Below are 10,798 nucleotides of genomic sequence, written 5' to 3' on the forward strand. Positions count from 1 at the left end.
GAGGAAGAAGACTAGGAAAATAGAAGGGGCCTAGGTTATGAAGGGCTTTGAATGCCAAGTAGAACATTTTGTATTTAATCCTAGAGATGATGGGGAGCCGCTGGACTTTGTGTAGGGGAGTGACATGATGAGACCTGCACTGTAGGAAAATCATTTTGGCAGCTGAATGGTAGATGGATTGGAGTGGGGCGAGACTTGAGGCAGCTAATACAGCGGTCTTAAGTGTGAGGTGATGTGGGCCTGCACCAGGGGTATGGCAGCAGCAGAGGACAGAAGGGGGCATATTCAAGGGATGCTGCAAAGGTGAGATCAGCAGGCCTTGGCAACTGCCTGGGTATGGGGGCTGAGAGATAGTGAGGAGTCCAGGATGACTCCTAGGTTGTGAGCCTGAGGGACTGGGAGGAGGGTGTTGCCTCTATAGTATTAGGAAAGGTAGGGGAAGAGGAGCCAGGGGAAAGATAATGATTTCTGTTCTGGACGTGTTGAGTTTATGTTTACTGGTCTGAGATGTCTGAGAAGGTAATGTCAAAATCTGCAGAGAGGCCAAGGAGAATGAGGTTTGAGAAAAGGTCACTGGATCTGGCGACTGAGATCGCTGGTAACTTTGGAGAGAGCAGTTTAACTGGAATGAGGTCAGAAGCCAAATTGCAAGAGGTTAGAAAGCAAGAAAAAGTGGAGACATCTAATGTAAATGGCTTTTTCTAGGAGTTTAGCTTCAAAGGGAGAAGAGAAATAGGATGAAAATTAGCAGGATGGAAAGATCAAGTGGGATATTTTTTTAGAATGAGGGAACCGTGGGCATGTTTGTAGGCAGAAGACAAAGAGAGATTGAAAATAAGTGAGAGTGGGGATGCCAGAGGGGACAGTCTGTTGGAGACCATGAGAGAATGGGATCATTTGAACAAGTAGAAGATACGGAGTAAGGCCATTTCATCATGGGAGACAGGAGTAAAGGAGGAGAAAGTGGCAGAAGGCACTTGACTGATAGGCGATGAGGAATAGGAGAGAAGAAGGAATTCAAAGCCAATAACCTCCATTTTTTCCGTAAAACAGAGGCGAGGTTCTCAGCTAAGAGAGTCAGAGGAGGGTAGCCATGGGAGCTTTGAGGAGGCATGAAAAGATCTGGAAGAGCCATTGTGGAGGGTGGGATAGTGGATTGATAAGAGAGGTATAATAGGATGGCCTAGCAGCAATGAGGCAATATCCAGGAAGTTTTTTGTCATCTTGTGAATCCAAAATAAAGATACCACGTAAGTTTACCCCTGGCCAGCAGTGTAAATTTTATAAAGCTGGCACAAAATTTGTAAATAGTAATATTTTGGCAACAAGATCAAAATTTCCATAGCACCAAGCATTTATTTTTCAGAATAATTATCTTGAATTGTTTCTGCCCAAACCACACAAGAGATTCAAAGAGTAAGTCTCAAAAACTTTTATTTCCTTTTTTCTTTTTTTTGCTATTAAAATTTGGGCTTTTCAGGGCAGCTAGGTGGCACAGTGGATAGAGCACCAGCCCTGAAGTCAGGAGGACCTGAGTTCAAATGCGGCCTCAGACCAAACACTTAACACTTACTAGCTGTGTGACCCTGGGCAAGTCACTTAACCCCAATTGCCTAAAAAAAAAAAAATTGGGGCTTTTCCTTAGAAAAGTAGTGCCTGGATAGGAGGCAGAAAGCCAAGCCCCCACATAACTGCTGCAGCAAAATCCTAAAGTTTGTACCAGAACAAATAAAGATCAATAAATCCAACATGTTACAGGCAATAGGAAAGGGGGCCACATGACAGGAGAGCCAAACATCAGCCTGAGGTAGCCTTCCCACACTACTAGAGATGAGACATGGGTAGCCCAAAAGCAGAGGACTAGACCTAGGAGGTATCCTGGACTCTCTCTCTCTCTCTCTCTCTCTCTCTCTCTCTCTCTCCTCCTCTCTCTCTCTCTCTCTCTCTCTCTCTCACCCTCTCACCCTACGCCATATCCAGGCTTTAGCCAAGGCCTGTGGATCTCACCTCTGCAGCATCCCTTGTCAATTTCACTTCTGTACCATCTCTTGTCAATCAATTTCACCTATGCAGTATCTTTCTAATATGCCCTCTCCTGTCCTCTGATACCGCCCCCACCCTTGTGCAAGCCTTCATCACTTCATTGCTGCACTGTTGCAATAGTTCCTAGAAGAGGTTTACCTGCCTTAATTCTCTTCCCCACTCCAATTCATCTTCCAGGGAGATGAGTGAATTTTTTTTCTTCTACTTTTTAATTGGGGGAGGGGAGGTCATAGGGGAAGTGTGAGTTAGCACTAGTGATGAAAATAAAAGGACCACTGTAAAATTTTTTTAACTGTCCAGAAGAGAACATAAAGCACAAACAGGACAGTTTTAAGGGTACCTCCTAGAAATATGCACACATACATGCACATGCACATGTACATATATATATACACATATATACACATGCCCTCATATGTATGTATGTATATATTTAAAAGCAAGCGGTATGAAATTAAGATGCATATTTTTGTATAGAATGTATATGCGTGCATGTGTGTGAGCATATCCTCTGTTTTGTGTTTGGAAATGCTCTTTTTTGGTATGCAAGTTCAGAAGAAAAACAAATTTTTTTTAAGATTACCAAAGCCCAAGTTATGGAGGAAGAGGCAGGCAAATTTGCAAATGACCCAAAGCTGGGAAGGATAACTAATACACTGGATCATAGTCAGGATCCAAAAGGCAGGCTCCCAAGCCTTGGGCTGAACTTAATAAGATGAAATTCAGTAAAGGTAAATGTAAATTCTTCCTCTTGGGTACAAAAAAAAATCAGCTTCACCATTCTAAAATAGGGGCAGCAGGATTAAATGGGAGTCAGCAGTGTTATGGAGCAGCTAAAAAAAGAATGCTGTTAGGCTGTGTTAAACTAGAAATAAGGAGTTATAGCCCCATGCACTCTGCCCTTGTCAGAGCTCATGTGAAGAATGGAAGAGTGAGTTGATAAGGAGGTATAATAAAACTGCCTAGAGTCAGTGAGACAACATCCAAGACTTTTTTAAATGTCTCCTTGCAAATTCAAAGCAAAGATACTGTGTTAAGTTTAGGATCAAACACCAGCATAATGTTTTAGAAATGAGGCACAGAGACTTCTGCTCCTGGGAGCCAAGATGGTGGTCTTAATGTGAAAGGAGTAAGTCTCTCTCATTCTCTTTCACTGACCTCTGAAAGCCCAGAAAATATTGATCCAGGAAAAACCCTGAGCCAGCAAAAAAGGACACAGCAATCTTGTACCTCAGGAAGCTTGGAGGATTAACAGGAAAGGCCCCTCTTGCTCTCGGGGAGAGGGAGCAGTACAGGACTGGAGGTTTCCCACCAAGCCAGCAGCAAGCCCCATCTCAGCATACCAGGGGGAGATCCTGAGACCCAGGTTGGTGGAGCAGGCAAGTGCCAACACCAGGACTCCCCCAAGAGCCTCAATACAGGCAGAGGAACCAGTAGACACCAGCTCAGAAAACCACCATTGGTGATGGCATTTTCCAGCAGCAAAATCACTCGGTGCCTCAACACAACTCTGGGAAGCACGACTCCAGAAGGCACAGCTCCAGGATGACAGACATCCACCAGCAGCGAAATATCCCTGTGCAAGGGCTGGGTGGCCAGGAAAAGAAGCTTTCATAAGTGTCCCCTTTACTCCAACAGGACAACTCAACATTTTTTTTTTAAAAGTCAGGAGATAGGCAAACGCCATGAACAAAAAGCAGAAACAGAAAATTACCACAGATTCTTATTTTAGGGAGAGGGAAGATTAAGGCACAAATTCAGAAGAGGACAACATTGTCAATATACCTGTACATTTGAAACTTCAAAGGGGAATATGAACTGGTCTCAAGCCTAAAAAGCCTTCTTAGAAGATCTCAAGAGGATTTTAAAAGTCAAATAAGAGAGGTAGAAGAAAAAATGAGAAAAGAAATGAGAGGTATGCAAGAGAGAGTCAATAGCTTGGGAAAGGAAGGACAAAAATTAACTGTAGAAAACAAGTCCTTAAAAAGTAGAATTGGCCAAATGGAAAAGGAGGCAAAAAAACTCACTGAAGAGGAGAACTCCTTAAAAAGTAAAATGGGCCAAGTGGAAAAATAGGTACAAAATCTAATAGAAGAAAACAACTCATTAAAAATTAGAATGGGGCAAGTAGAAGCTAATGACTCTATGAAAGAGCAAGAATCGGTCAAACAGAAACAAAAGAATGAAAAAAATGGGAAGTGTAAAATACCTCATTGGTAAAACAACTGACCTGAAAAATAGATCCAGGAGAGACAATTTAAAAATTATTGGTCTTCCTGAAAACCATGACGAAAAAAAAAGCCTGGACAACATCCTTCAGGAAATCATCAAAGAAAACTGCACTGAGGTCCTAGAACCAGAGGGTAAAATAGCCATAGAAAGAATCCACCAATCACCTCCCGAAAGAGACCCCAAGTTGAAAACGCCAAGGAATATAGTAGCCAAATTCCAAAATTACCAGATCAAAGAGAAAATACTACAAGCAGCCAGAAAGAAACAATTTAAACATCATGGAACCACAGCCAAGATTATGCAGGACCTTGCAGCTTCCACATTAAAAGATTGGAGGGCACGGAATACAATATTCTGTAAGGCAAAGGAGCTTGGATTACAACCAAGAATCAACTACCCAGCGAAACTAAGCATAATCTTTCAGGGGAGGAGATGGATATTCAATGAAATAGGGGACTTCTAAACTTTCCTGATGAAAAGACTAGAACTCAACAGAAAATTTGACCTTCAAATACAAGACTCAAGAGAGGCATAAAAAGGTAAACAGGAAAGAAAAAACAACAACATATTTTTAATAAGGGCAAACTGTTTATATCCCATTATGGCATTTAAAAGGGGGTATACTTAGACAGAGGGTGTGGGTGTAAGTTGACTTTTATGTGATGGTAAAAAATCTAATTAAGTGGTGAAAAGAGATTGCATTGGGGGAAAAGGAAACGAGGAGGCAGACAAGGATAAATTATATCACATGAAAAAAGGATAGATTACATCACATGAAAAAAGTTACATCACACAAAAACCTAATACAGTAGAGGGAAAGAAGGGAGGGAGATGAGCATTGTTTGAACCTTACTCTCATCAGATTTGGTTCAAAGAGGGAATAACATAATCAGGTATAGAAATCTAACTTACACTATAGGAAGTAGGAGGGGAAAGGGAATAGAAATGAGGCACAAAATTCAGTTCTGGGCAGCACATTTAATAAAGGACATTGATAAGATGGAGACTGTACAGAGGAGGACAGCTGAGATGGTGAAGGTCTTTAAAACCATGTAATGTGGGGATCAGGAGAAGGACCTGGAGAACGGAAGATGATAGCTGTCTCCAGATATTTGAAGAACCTACATGTGGAAGAGGAATTCTGCCTTAAAGGACAGAACCAAAAGCAACAGGGGAATTTGCCAAACAGCTAACCTATGCTTAATACAAATAAAAAATAAAAAAATCCTCCCTTGAGATGTCCTTGGAGGTCTCACGCAGAGGCTAGACAACCATTTGACGGAGGTGATGTAATAGAGATTCCTATTATGTGTGATTTGCACTAGATGGAAGCTGAATTCCCTTAACAACTCTCAAATCCTGTAAATTATTGGCCACTGGGAAAAGAACATGCTTTGTGACCATGATCTTTTCTTTTTTTTTGGGGGGGGGAGGTGGAGAGTGGTTATAAAATGATGCAGGAGTTTCATTCTCATCTTCTCCTGATATATTTGTGCCACCAAGGGGAGGAGAAAGCAAAAAGATCGGGGAGATATCAGCTGGAGAACCAGAGTAACAAAGACCTTACAATGGTGGAGGGGGGCGGGGATCTTGGTATGGCAGAATAACTAGTAGCATGAATCAGTCAATGTTTTTTTTTAAAATATCTTTAAGCAATGTGCTGCAAATCACTGGGGATGCTTAAGGATTCAAGGGCAAAAGTTTTGGGACCTTAAATTCTAATGGGAACAACATGTCCATGTATAAATATAATCAAGACACAAAGCAGATACAAGGTGACCTGGTATTGTGGGGGAATAGCAGACTGGCCCAGGTAAGGCCTAATATAGAAAGTGGTGCTTAAAGGAAACCATGAATTCTGACAGGAGAGGGGTGGGAAGGAGGGAAAGCATCGTGGGTAATGGAATACAGCCAGTGCTGTCCAAGCAAGAGCCACAGGATGGAACAATGCACCGCTCCCCCACAACCACTATGGCTCAACCATAGAGTTCATGGAGAAAACTTATGAGTAAAAAGATTGGAAAGGTGGGAAAAGGCCAAGTTGTAAAGAGCTTTAAATGTCAAAGGAGGGTTGCTGTTTTTTAATACTAAGTCATCAGTGCTTGAGTAGAGAGGTGACTGCAGCAGATGCACCATAGTGGAGAAGAAACTTGAGAGAGGGAGAACATTCCATGCATGTGGGACTGTAATGAGGAAACAAATAATTGGAGAAATATTAATTGCTCATAAGTAAACTGAGTCAATATAAAAGACACTACTTCATTATTTGGGGGCATACCAAGCTACCAAAAATTACAGAACTAGAAAAAAATAATCAAATTCTTTTGGAAGAATATAAGGACAGGAATCTCTAGTAATTTAAAAAAAAAAGGAAGTGGTAAGGAAGGAAACCTTGCAATCAACCAATGATAATCAAAACTATTTTATGCTGGTTTGGAAAAATAGGTCAATCAGTGGATCAGATTAAGTACATAATATACCAAAGAAAACAAACATAGCCCAGTGTTGATAAACCCAAAGACCACAGGTGCTAGGGTAAGGACTCACTCTTTGCTACAAACTGCTAGGAAAACTAGACACCAATCCCGTAGAAATTAGGTTCAGAGCAACACTTCACACCATATATCAAGATAAACGTCAAGCGGTTATGCGATCTAGACATAAAATAAAAAGGTCGTGTCATAAGCAAATTGGAGGAGCAAGGAAGAAATGACCTTTCATAATTATAGATGCATAATTTTTATTATATAAAGTTGGGTTGGGTTTTTCATTTTGTTGTTTGTTTTCATAAACAAATCCAGTGCAGCCAAGCATGGGAGAGACACTGGTAGCCTGGGGGGCAAACATCTTTGTGGCAATTATCTTCAATAAGTGTCTCGTCTCTACGATATGTAAGGACCTGATTCAAATCCTTAAGAATAAGAACCATTCCCCAATTGATAAAGAGAAAAGGAATATGAACAGGCAATTTTCTAAGGAAGAAATCCAAGCTATCAATAGCCATATGAAAAACACTCCCGATCTCTACTTAGCAGAGAAATGAAAATTAAAGCAACTCTGTGTTTACACCTCACACATACTGGATTGGCAAAGTTAACAAAACAGGAAAATAACAAATGTAAAGCTGTGGAAAATGGACATGTTAGTTTGGAGCTGTGAATTGATCAAGCCATTCTGGAAAGTAATTTGGAATTATTTCCCAAAAGGTACTAAATTTGTACACCCAGCAATACCATTACTGGGCCTAGACTCCCAAAGGTATAAAGGAAAGGAAAGATCCTATATACACAAAAATATTTATAGCATCTCTTTTTTGTGATGTTAAAGACCAGAAAGTAAGAAGGTGTCAATCAGAGAATGGCTGAACAAGTTATGGCATTTTAATGTGATGGAATTCTATTGTACTCTAAGAAATGATGAAGGGAATGGTTTCAGTAAAACTTGGAAAGACTTGTATAAATTGATGCAGAGTGAAGTGAGCAGAACCAGGAAAACAATTTATACAATAACAACAATGTCAAAACAATATTGAATGACTTGAACTCTGATTAGCGCAATGATCCACCATGATTCCAAAGGATTGATGATGAAAAATCATACCTACCTTCTCATAGAGGTGATGCACTAAATAGGAACAAGATACATTTTTTTTTGACATGGCCAATGTAGGACTTTGTTTGCTAAAAATATGCATATTTATTAGAAGGGGGGGTTCTCTTTTTTTTTTCAGTGCCAAGGGGAGGGAGAGAGAAAGAAAATAAATACTTGCTCATTGGAAAATGCAATTTACTTTTAAAAATTAAAATAACTTATTTTGGGTCATGTTGAGTTTGAGACATCTACAGAACATCTCATTTAAAAGTCTAATATGTATCTGATCAAACCAAAGTTACTGCTGAGAGCTATACACTAAGATGAATATAAATTTTAATACTTTTTAAAAAAAAATAGTAGAGAAATGAAAACACCTGTGACCAAAAAAAAAAAGCAAATATTGTGATCTCCTGCCCACAGACACCCCCCCACACACACACACACTGTGGTACAATGGAAAGATTCCTGGACAATCAAGAGACTTGGGATCTTGTCCTACTGTCTGTCACTAATCTCTGCTAAGATGCTTCACCTTTGTGGGCCAGGATGATGTATAAGGTCCCTTCAGTTCAGAATAGATTTTATCTTAATCTGTACTTTTGCTTTTCTCATATAACTAGACTTATAATAAATCTGAAAGGCATTTTCTCCATACTATTTCAGAGAAGACTTAAGGATTCAATTAGTTACATAGGATACTTGCCTTTGGATGATTTTTACCAGTTACATTATGATTTTACAAATGGTATTTGACAGCTATAACCAGGAAACATTCTCCAAGTTGTTCAGTCATTCACCTAGTCCAATGCCATAATAACAACAGTAACTGGTATTTATCTAGGGCTTTAAGGTTTGCAAAGCACTTTACAAATAATAAGTGATAAAGCACAGCAGGCTAATGGAGCCACAATGTCCACCTGGGGTCACCCAATGTCCAACAGGGCCGCTTGTTTATGGGAAGTGGGGTGAAGGTTGACTGGAACTGGGGAACGTTTGGTTTTGCCATCAGAAGAAAGAAAGAAGAAGAAAGAAAGAAAGAAAGAAAGAAAGAAAGAAAGAAAGAAAGAAAGAAAGAAAGAAAGAAAGAAAGAGAGAAAGAAAGAAAGAGAGAAAGAAAGAGAGAGAGAAAGGAAAGAAAGAAAGAAAGAAAGAAAGAAAGAAAGAAAAGAAAGAAAGAAAGAAAGAAAGAGAGAGAGAAAAGGAAAGAAAGAGAGAGAGAGAGAGAGAAAGGAAGGAAGGAAAGAAAGAAAGAAAGAAAGAAAGAAAGAAAGAAAGAAAGAAAGAAAGAAAGAAAGAAAAAGAAAAAATGTTTTTGTGTGTGGGTAGAAAGGAAAACTCTAGGAATGATTTACTGGAAAATTTGAGTAAACACATACTGTACAAGGAGAAATGTTTATGTTAGCATTCTTCCAGTGTTAAAATGTCCTTGAGTTTTTATACAATGTGTGTGTAGTTATTTTAGTTTGTTACTCAACTACAGTATTTATAAAATACAAAAATGTTAGCCTTATTTTCTGCATCCTAAAGAGCTATGTCAACAGGAAAGGGGGGTGGGGAGCAGGTGGCAAGCGTGATGAGCTAGGCCTCTCCTGGCCATGGATCTGAAGAGGAGATCCAGGCCCAGGCTGGAATGAATCACTTCAGTATTCTAGCTAGGTCATTTGCCAGCAGAAACCACTGCCAATGTTTGTCTGAGGATAGATTCAGGAAAATTGCCTGGATTGTGTTTTGTTGAAGGGGGAAAAATACTTTGTTTTTGGACATAAGCCTGCCAGAAGCATTTTAAAAAAAAGTTATGATTCTTCCAAATCGAAGCCATCTACTTTGAGAGAGAAATGTCTGTGCTGACAGTCACCTCTAGCCCTCAGACGTCTCTTTCCCAAGTCCTTGTGAAGGCACGGTTTATAGCCTTGAATGAGGCCTATTTCACAGACTGAATGAGCATCCACAGGGGAGGTAACAGTTTGCCTCTTCCACCAGAACAAGTTGCATCTTGGGCACACCCTTTGAAGGCTGTTTTCCTGGAACCAGTCAGCCCCTCTCTACGCTCCCTTCAGGGTTCCTCGGTTCGGGCTGACCTAAGGTGAATACGAAGAGCTTACCTCCATTAACCCATACAATCCTGGAGGAGTCTTCCTTCTCTCAGGTGGATCCTGGGGACGGCCAGGTGGCACAGTGGCCAGAACATTGGAGCTGTGGGACCCTGGGCAGCTCACTTCACCTCTGTTCGCAATTTCTTCAACTGTAAAATGGGAATAATAGTAGCACCTGCCTCCCAGGGTTGTTGTGAGGATTAAATAATATTTGTAAAGTACTTTACAAATGTTTGTTCTGTCTCCAGTTCTTCCCCATCGTCAGGCAACCCTCAGCTCAGGAAAGTCCGTTAAGATGTTTTCTTTTCCTTTCTCAGCCTAAATCTGCTTCTGAATTCCAGTCCCAACACTTTGTAACCCCTCTACCTCCTTGTCCCCCTGGTTGCTCCTGGTCCTGTGCTCTGGGGACAAATGGAACAAATCTATTATTTATTCATTTAGGCAATTGGGGTTAAGTGACTTGCCCAGGGTCATACATTAAGTAAGGGTCAAGTGTTTGGTCTGAGACCGATAAAATGAACAAATCTAACCCCTTGGCAAGCCCATTTCTCCGACACCAAGGCCTTTTGCTGTATCCCATTCACCTTCCCCTGAATATTGTCCTTTTTGATCAGTTTGTTCATAGTTCTAGAGTGCTGGAAGAGAATTTTCCCCATCTGGTAATGAAGGAGCCAGCCTTGGAATCAGGAAGATCTGGGTTCAAGTCTCACCTCTGACAATTCCTGTCTGTATAACCTTGGCCGAGTCACCTGGAGTCCTCTACAGCAATGAAATCACCATTCCAGATCTGGGGACAGACATAGTGGGGTGGGAGCCCAGGAACCAGATTTAGAGAA

The sequence above is a fragment of the Phascolarctos cinereus genome, unplaced genomic scaffold (assembly GCF_003287225.1).
Source record: "Phascolarctos cinereus isolate Bilbo 61053 unplaced genomic scaffold, phaCin_HiC Scaffold_1;HRSCAF=81, whole genome shotgun sequence".
NCBI lineage: Eukaryota > Metazoa > Chordata > Mammalia > Diprotodontia > Phascolarctidae > Phascolarctos > Phascolarctos cinereus.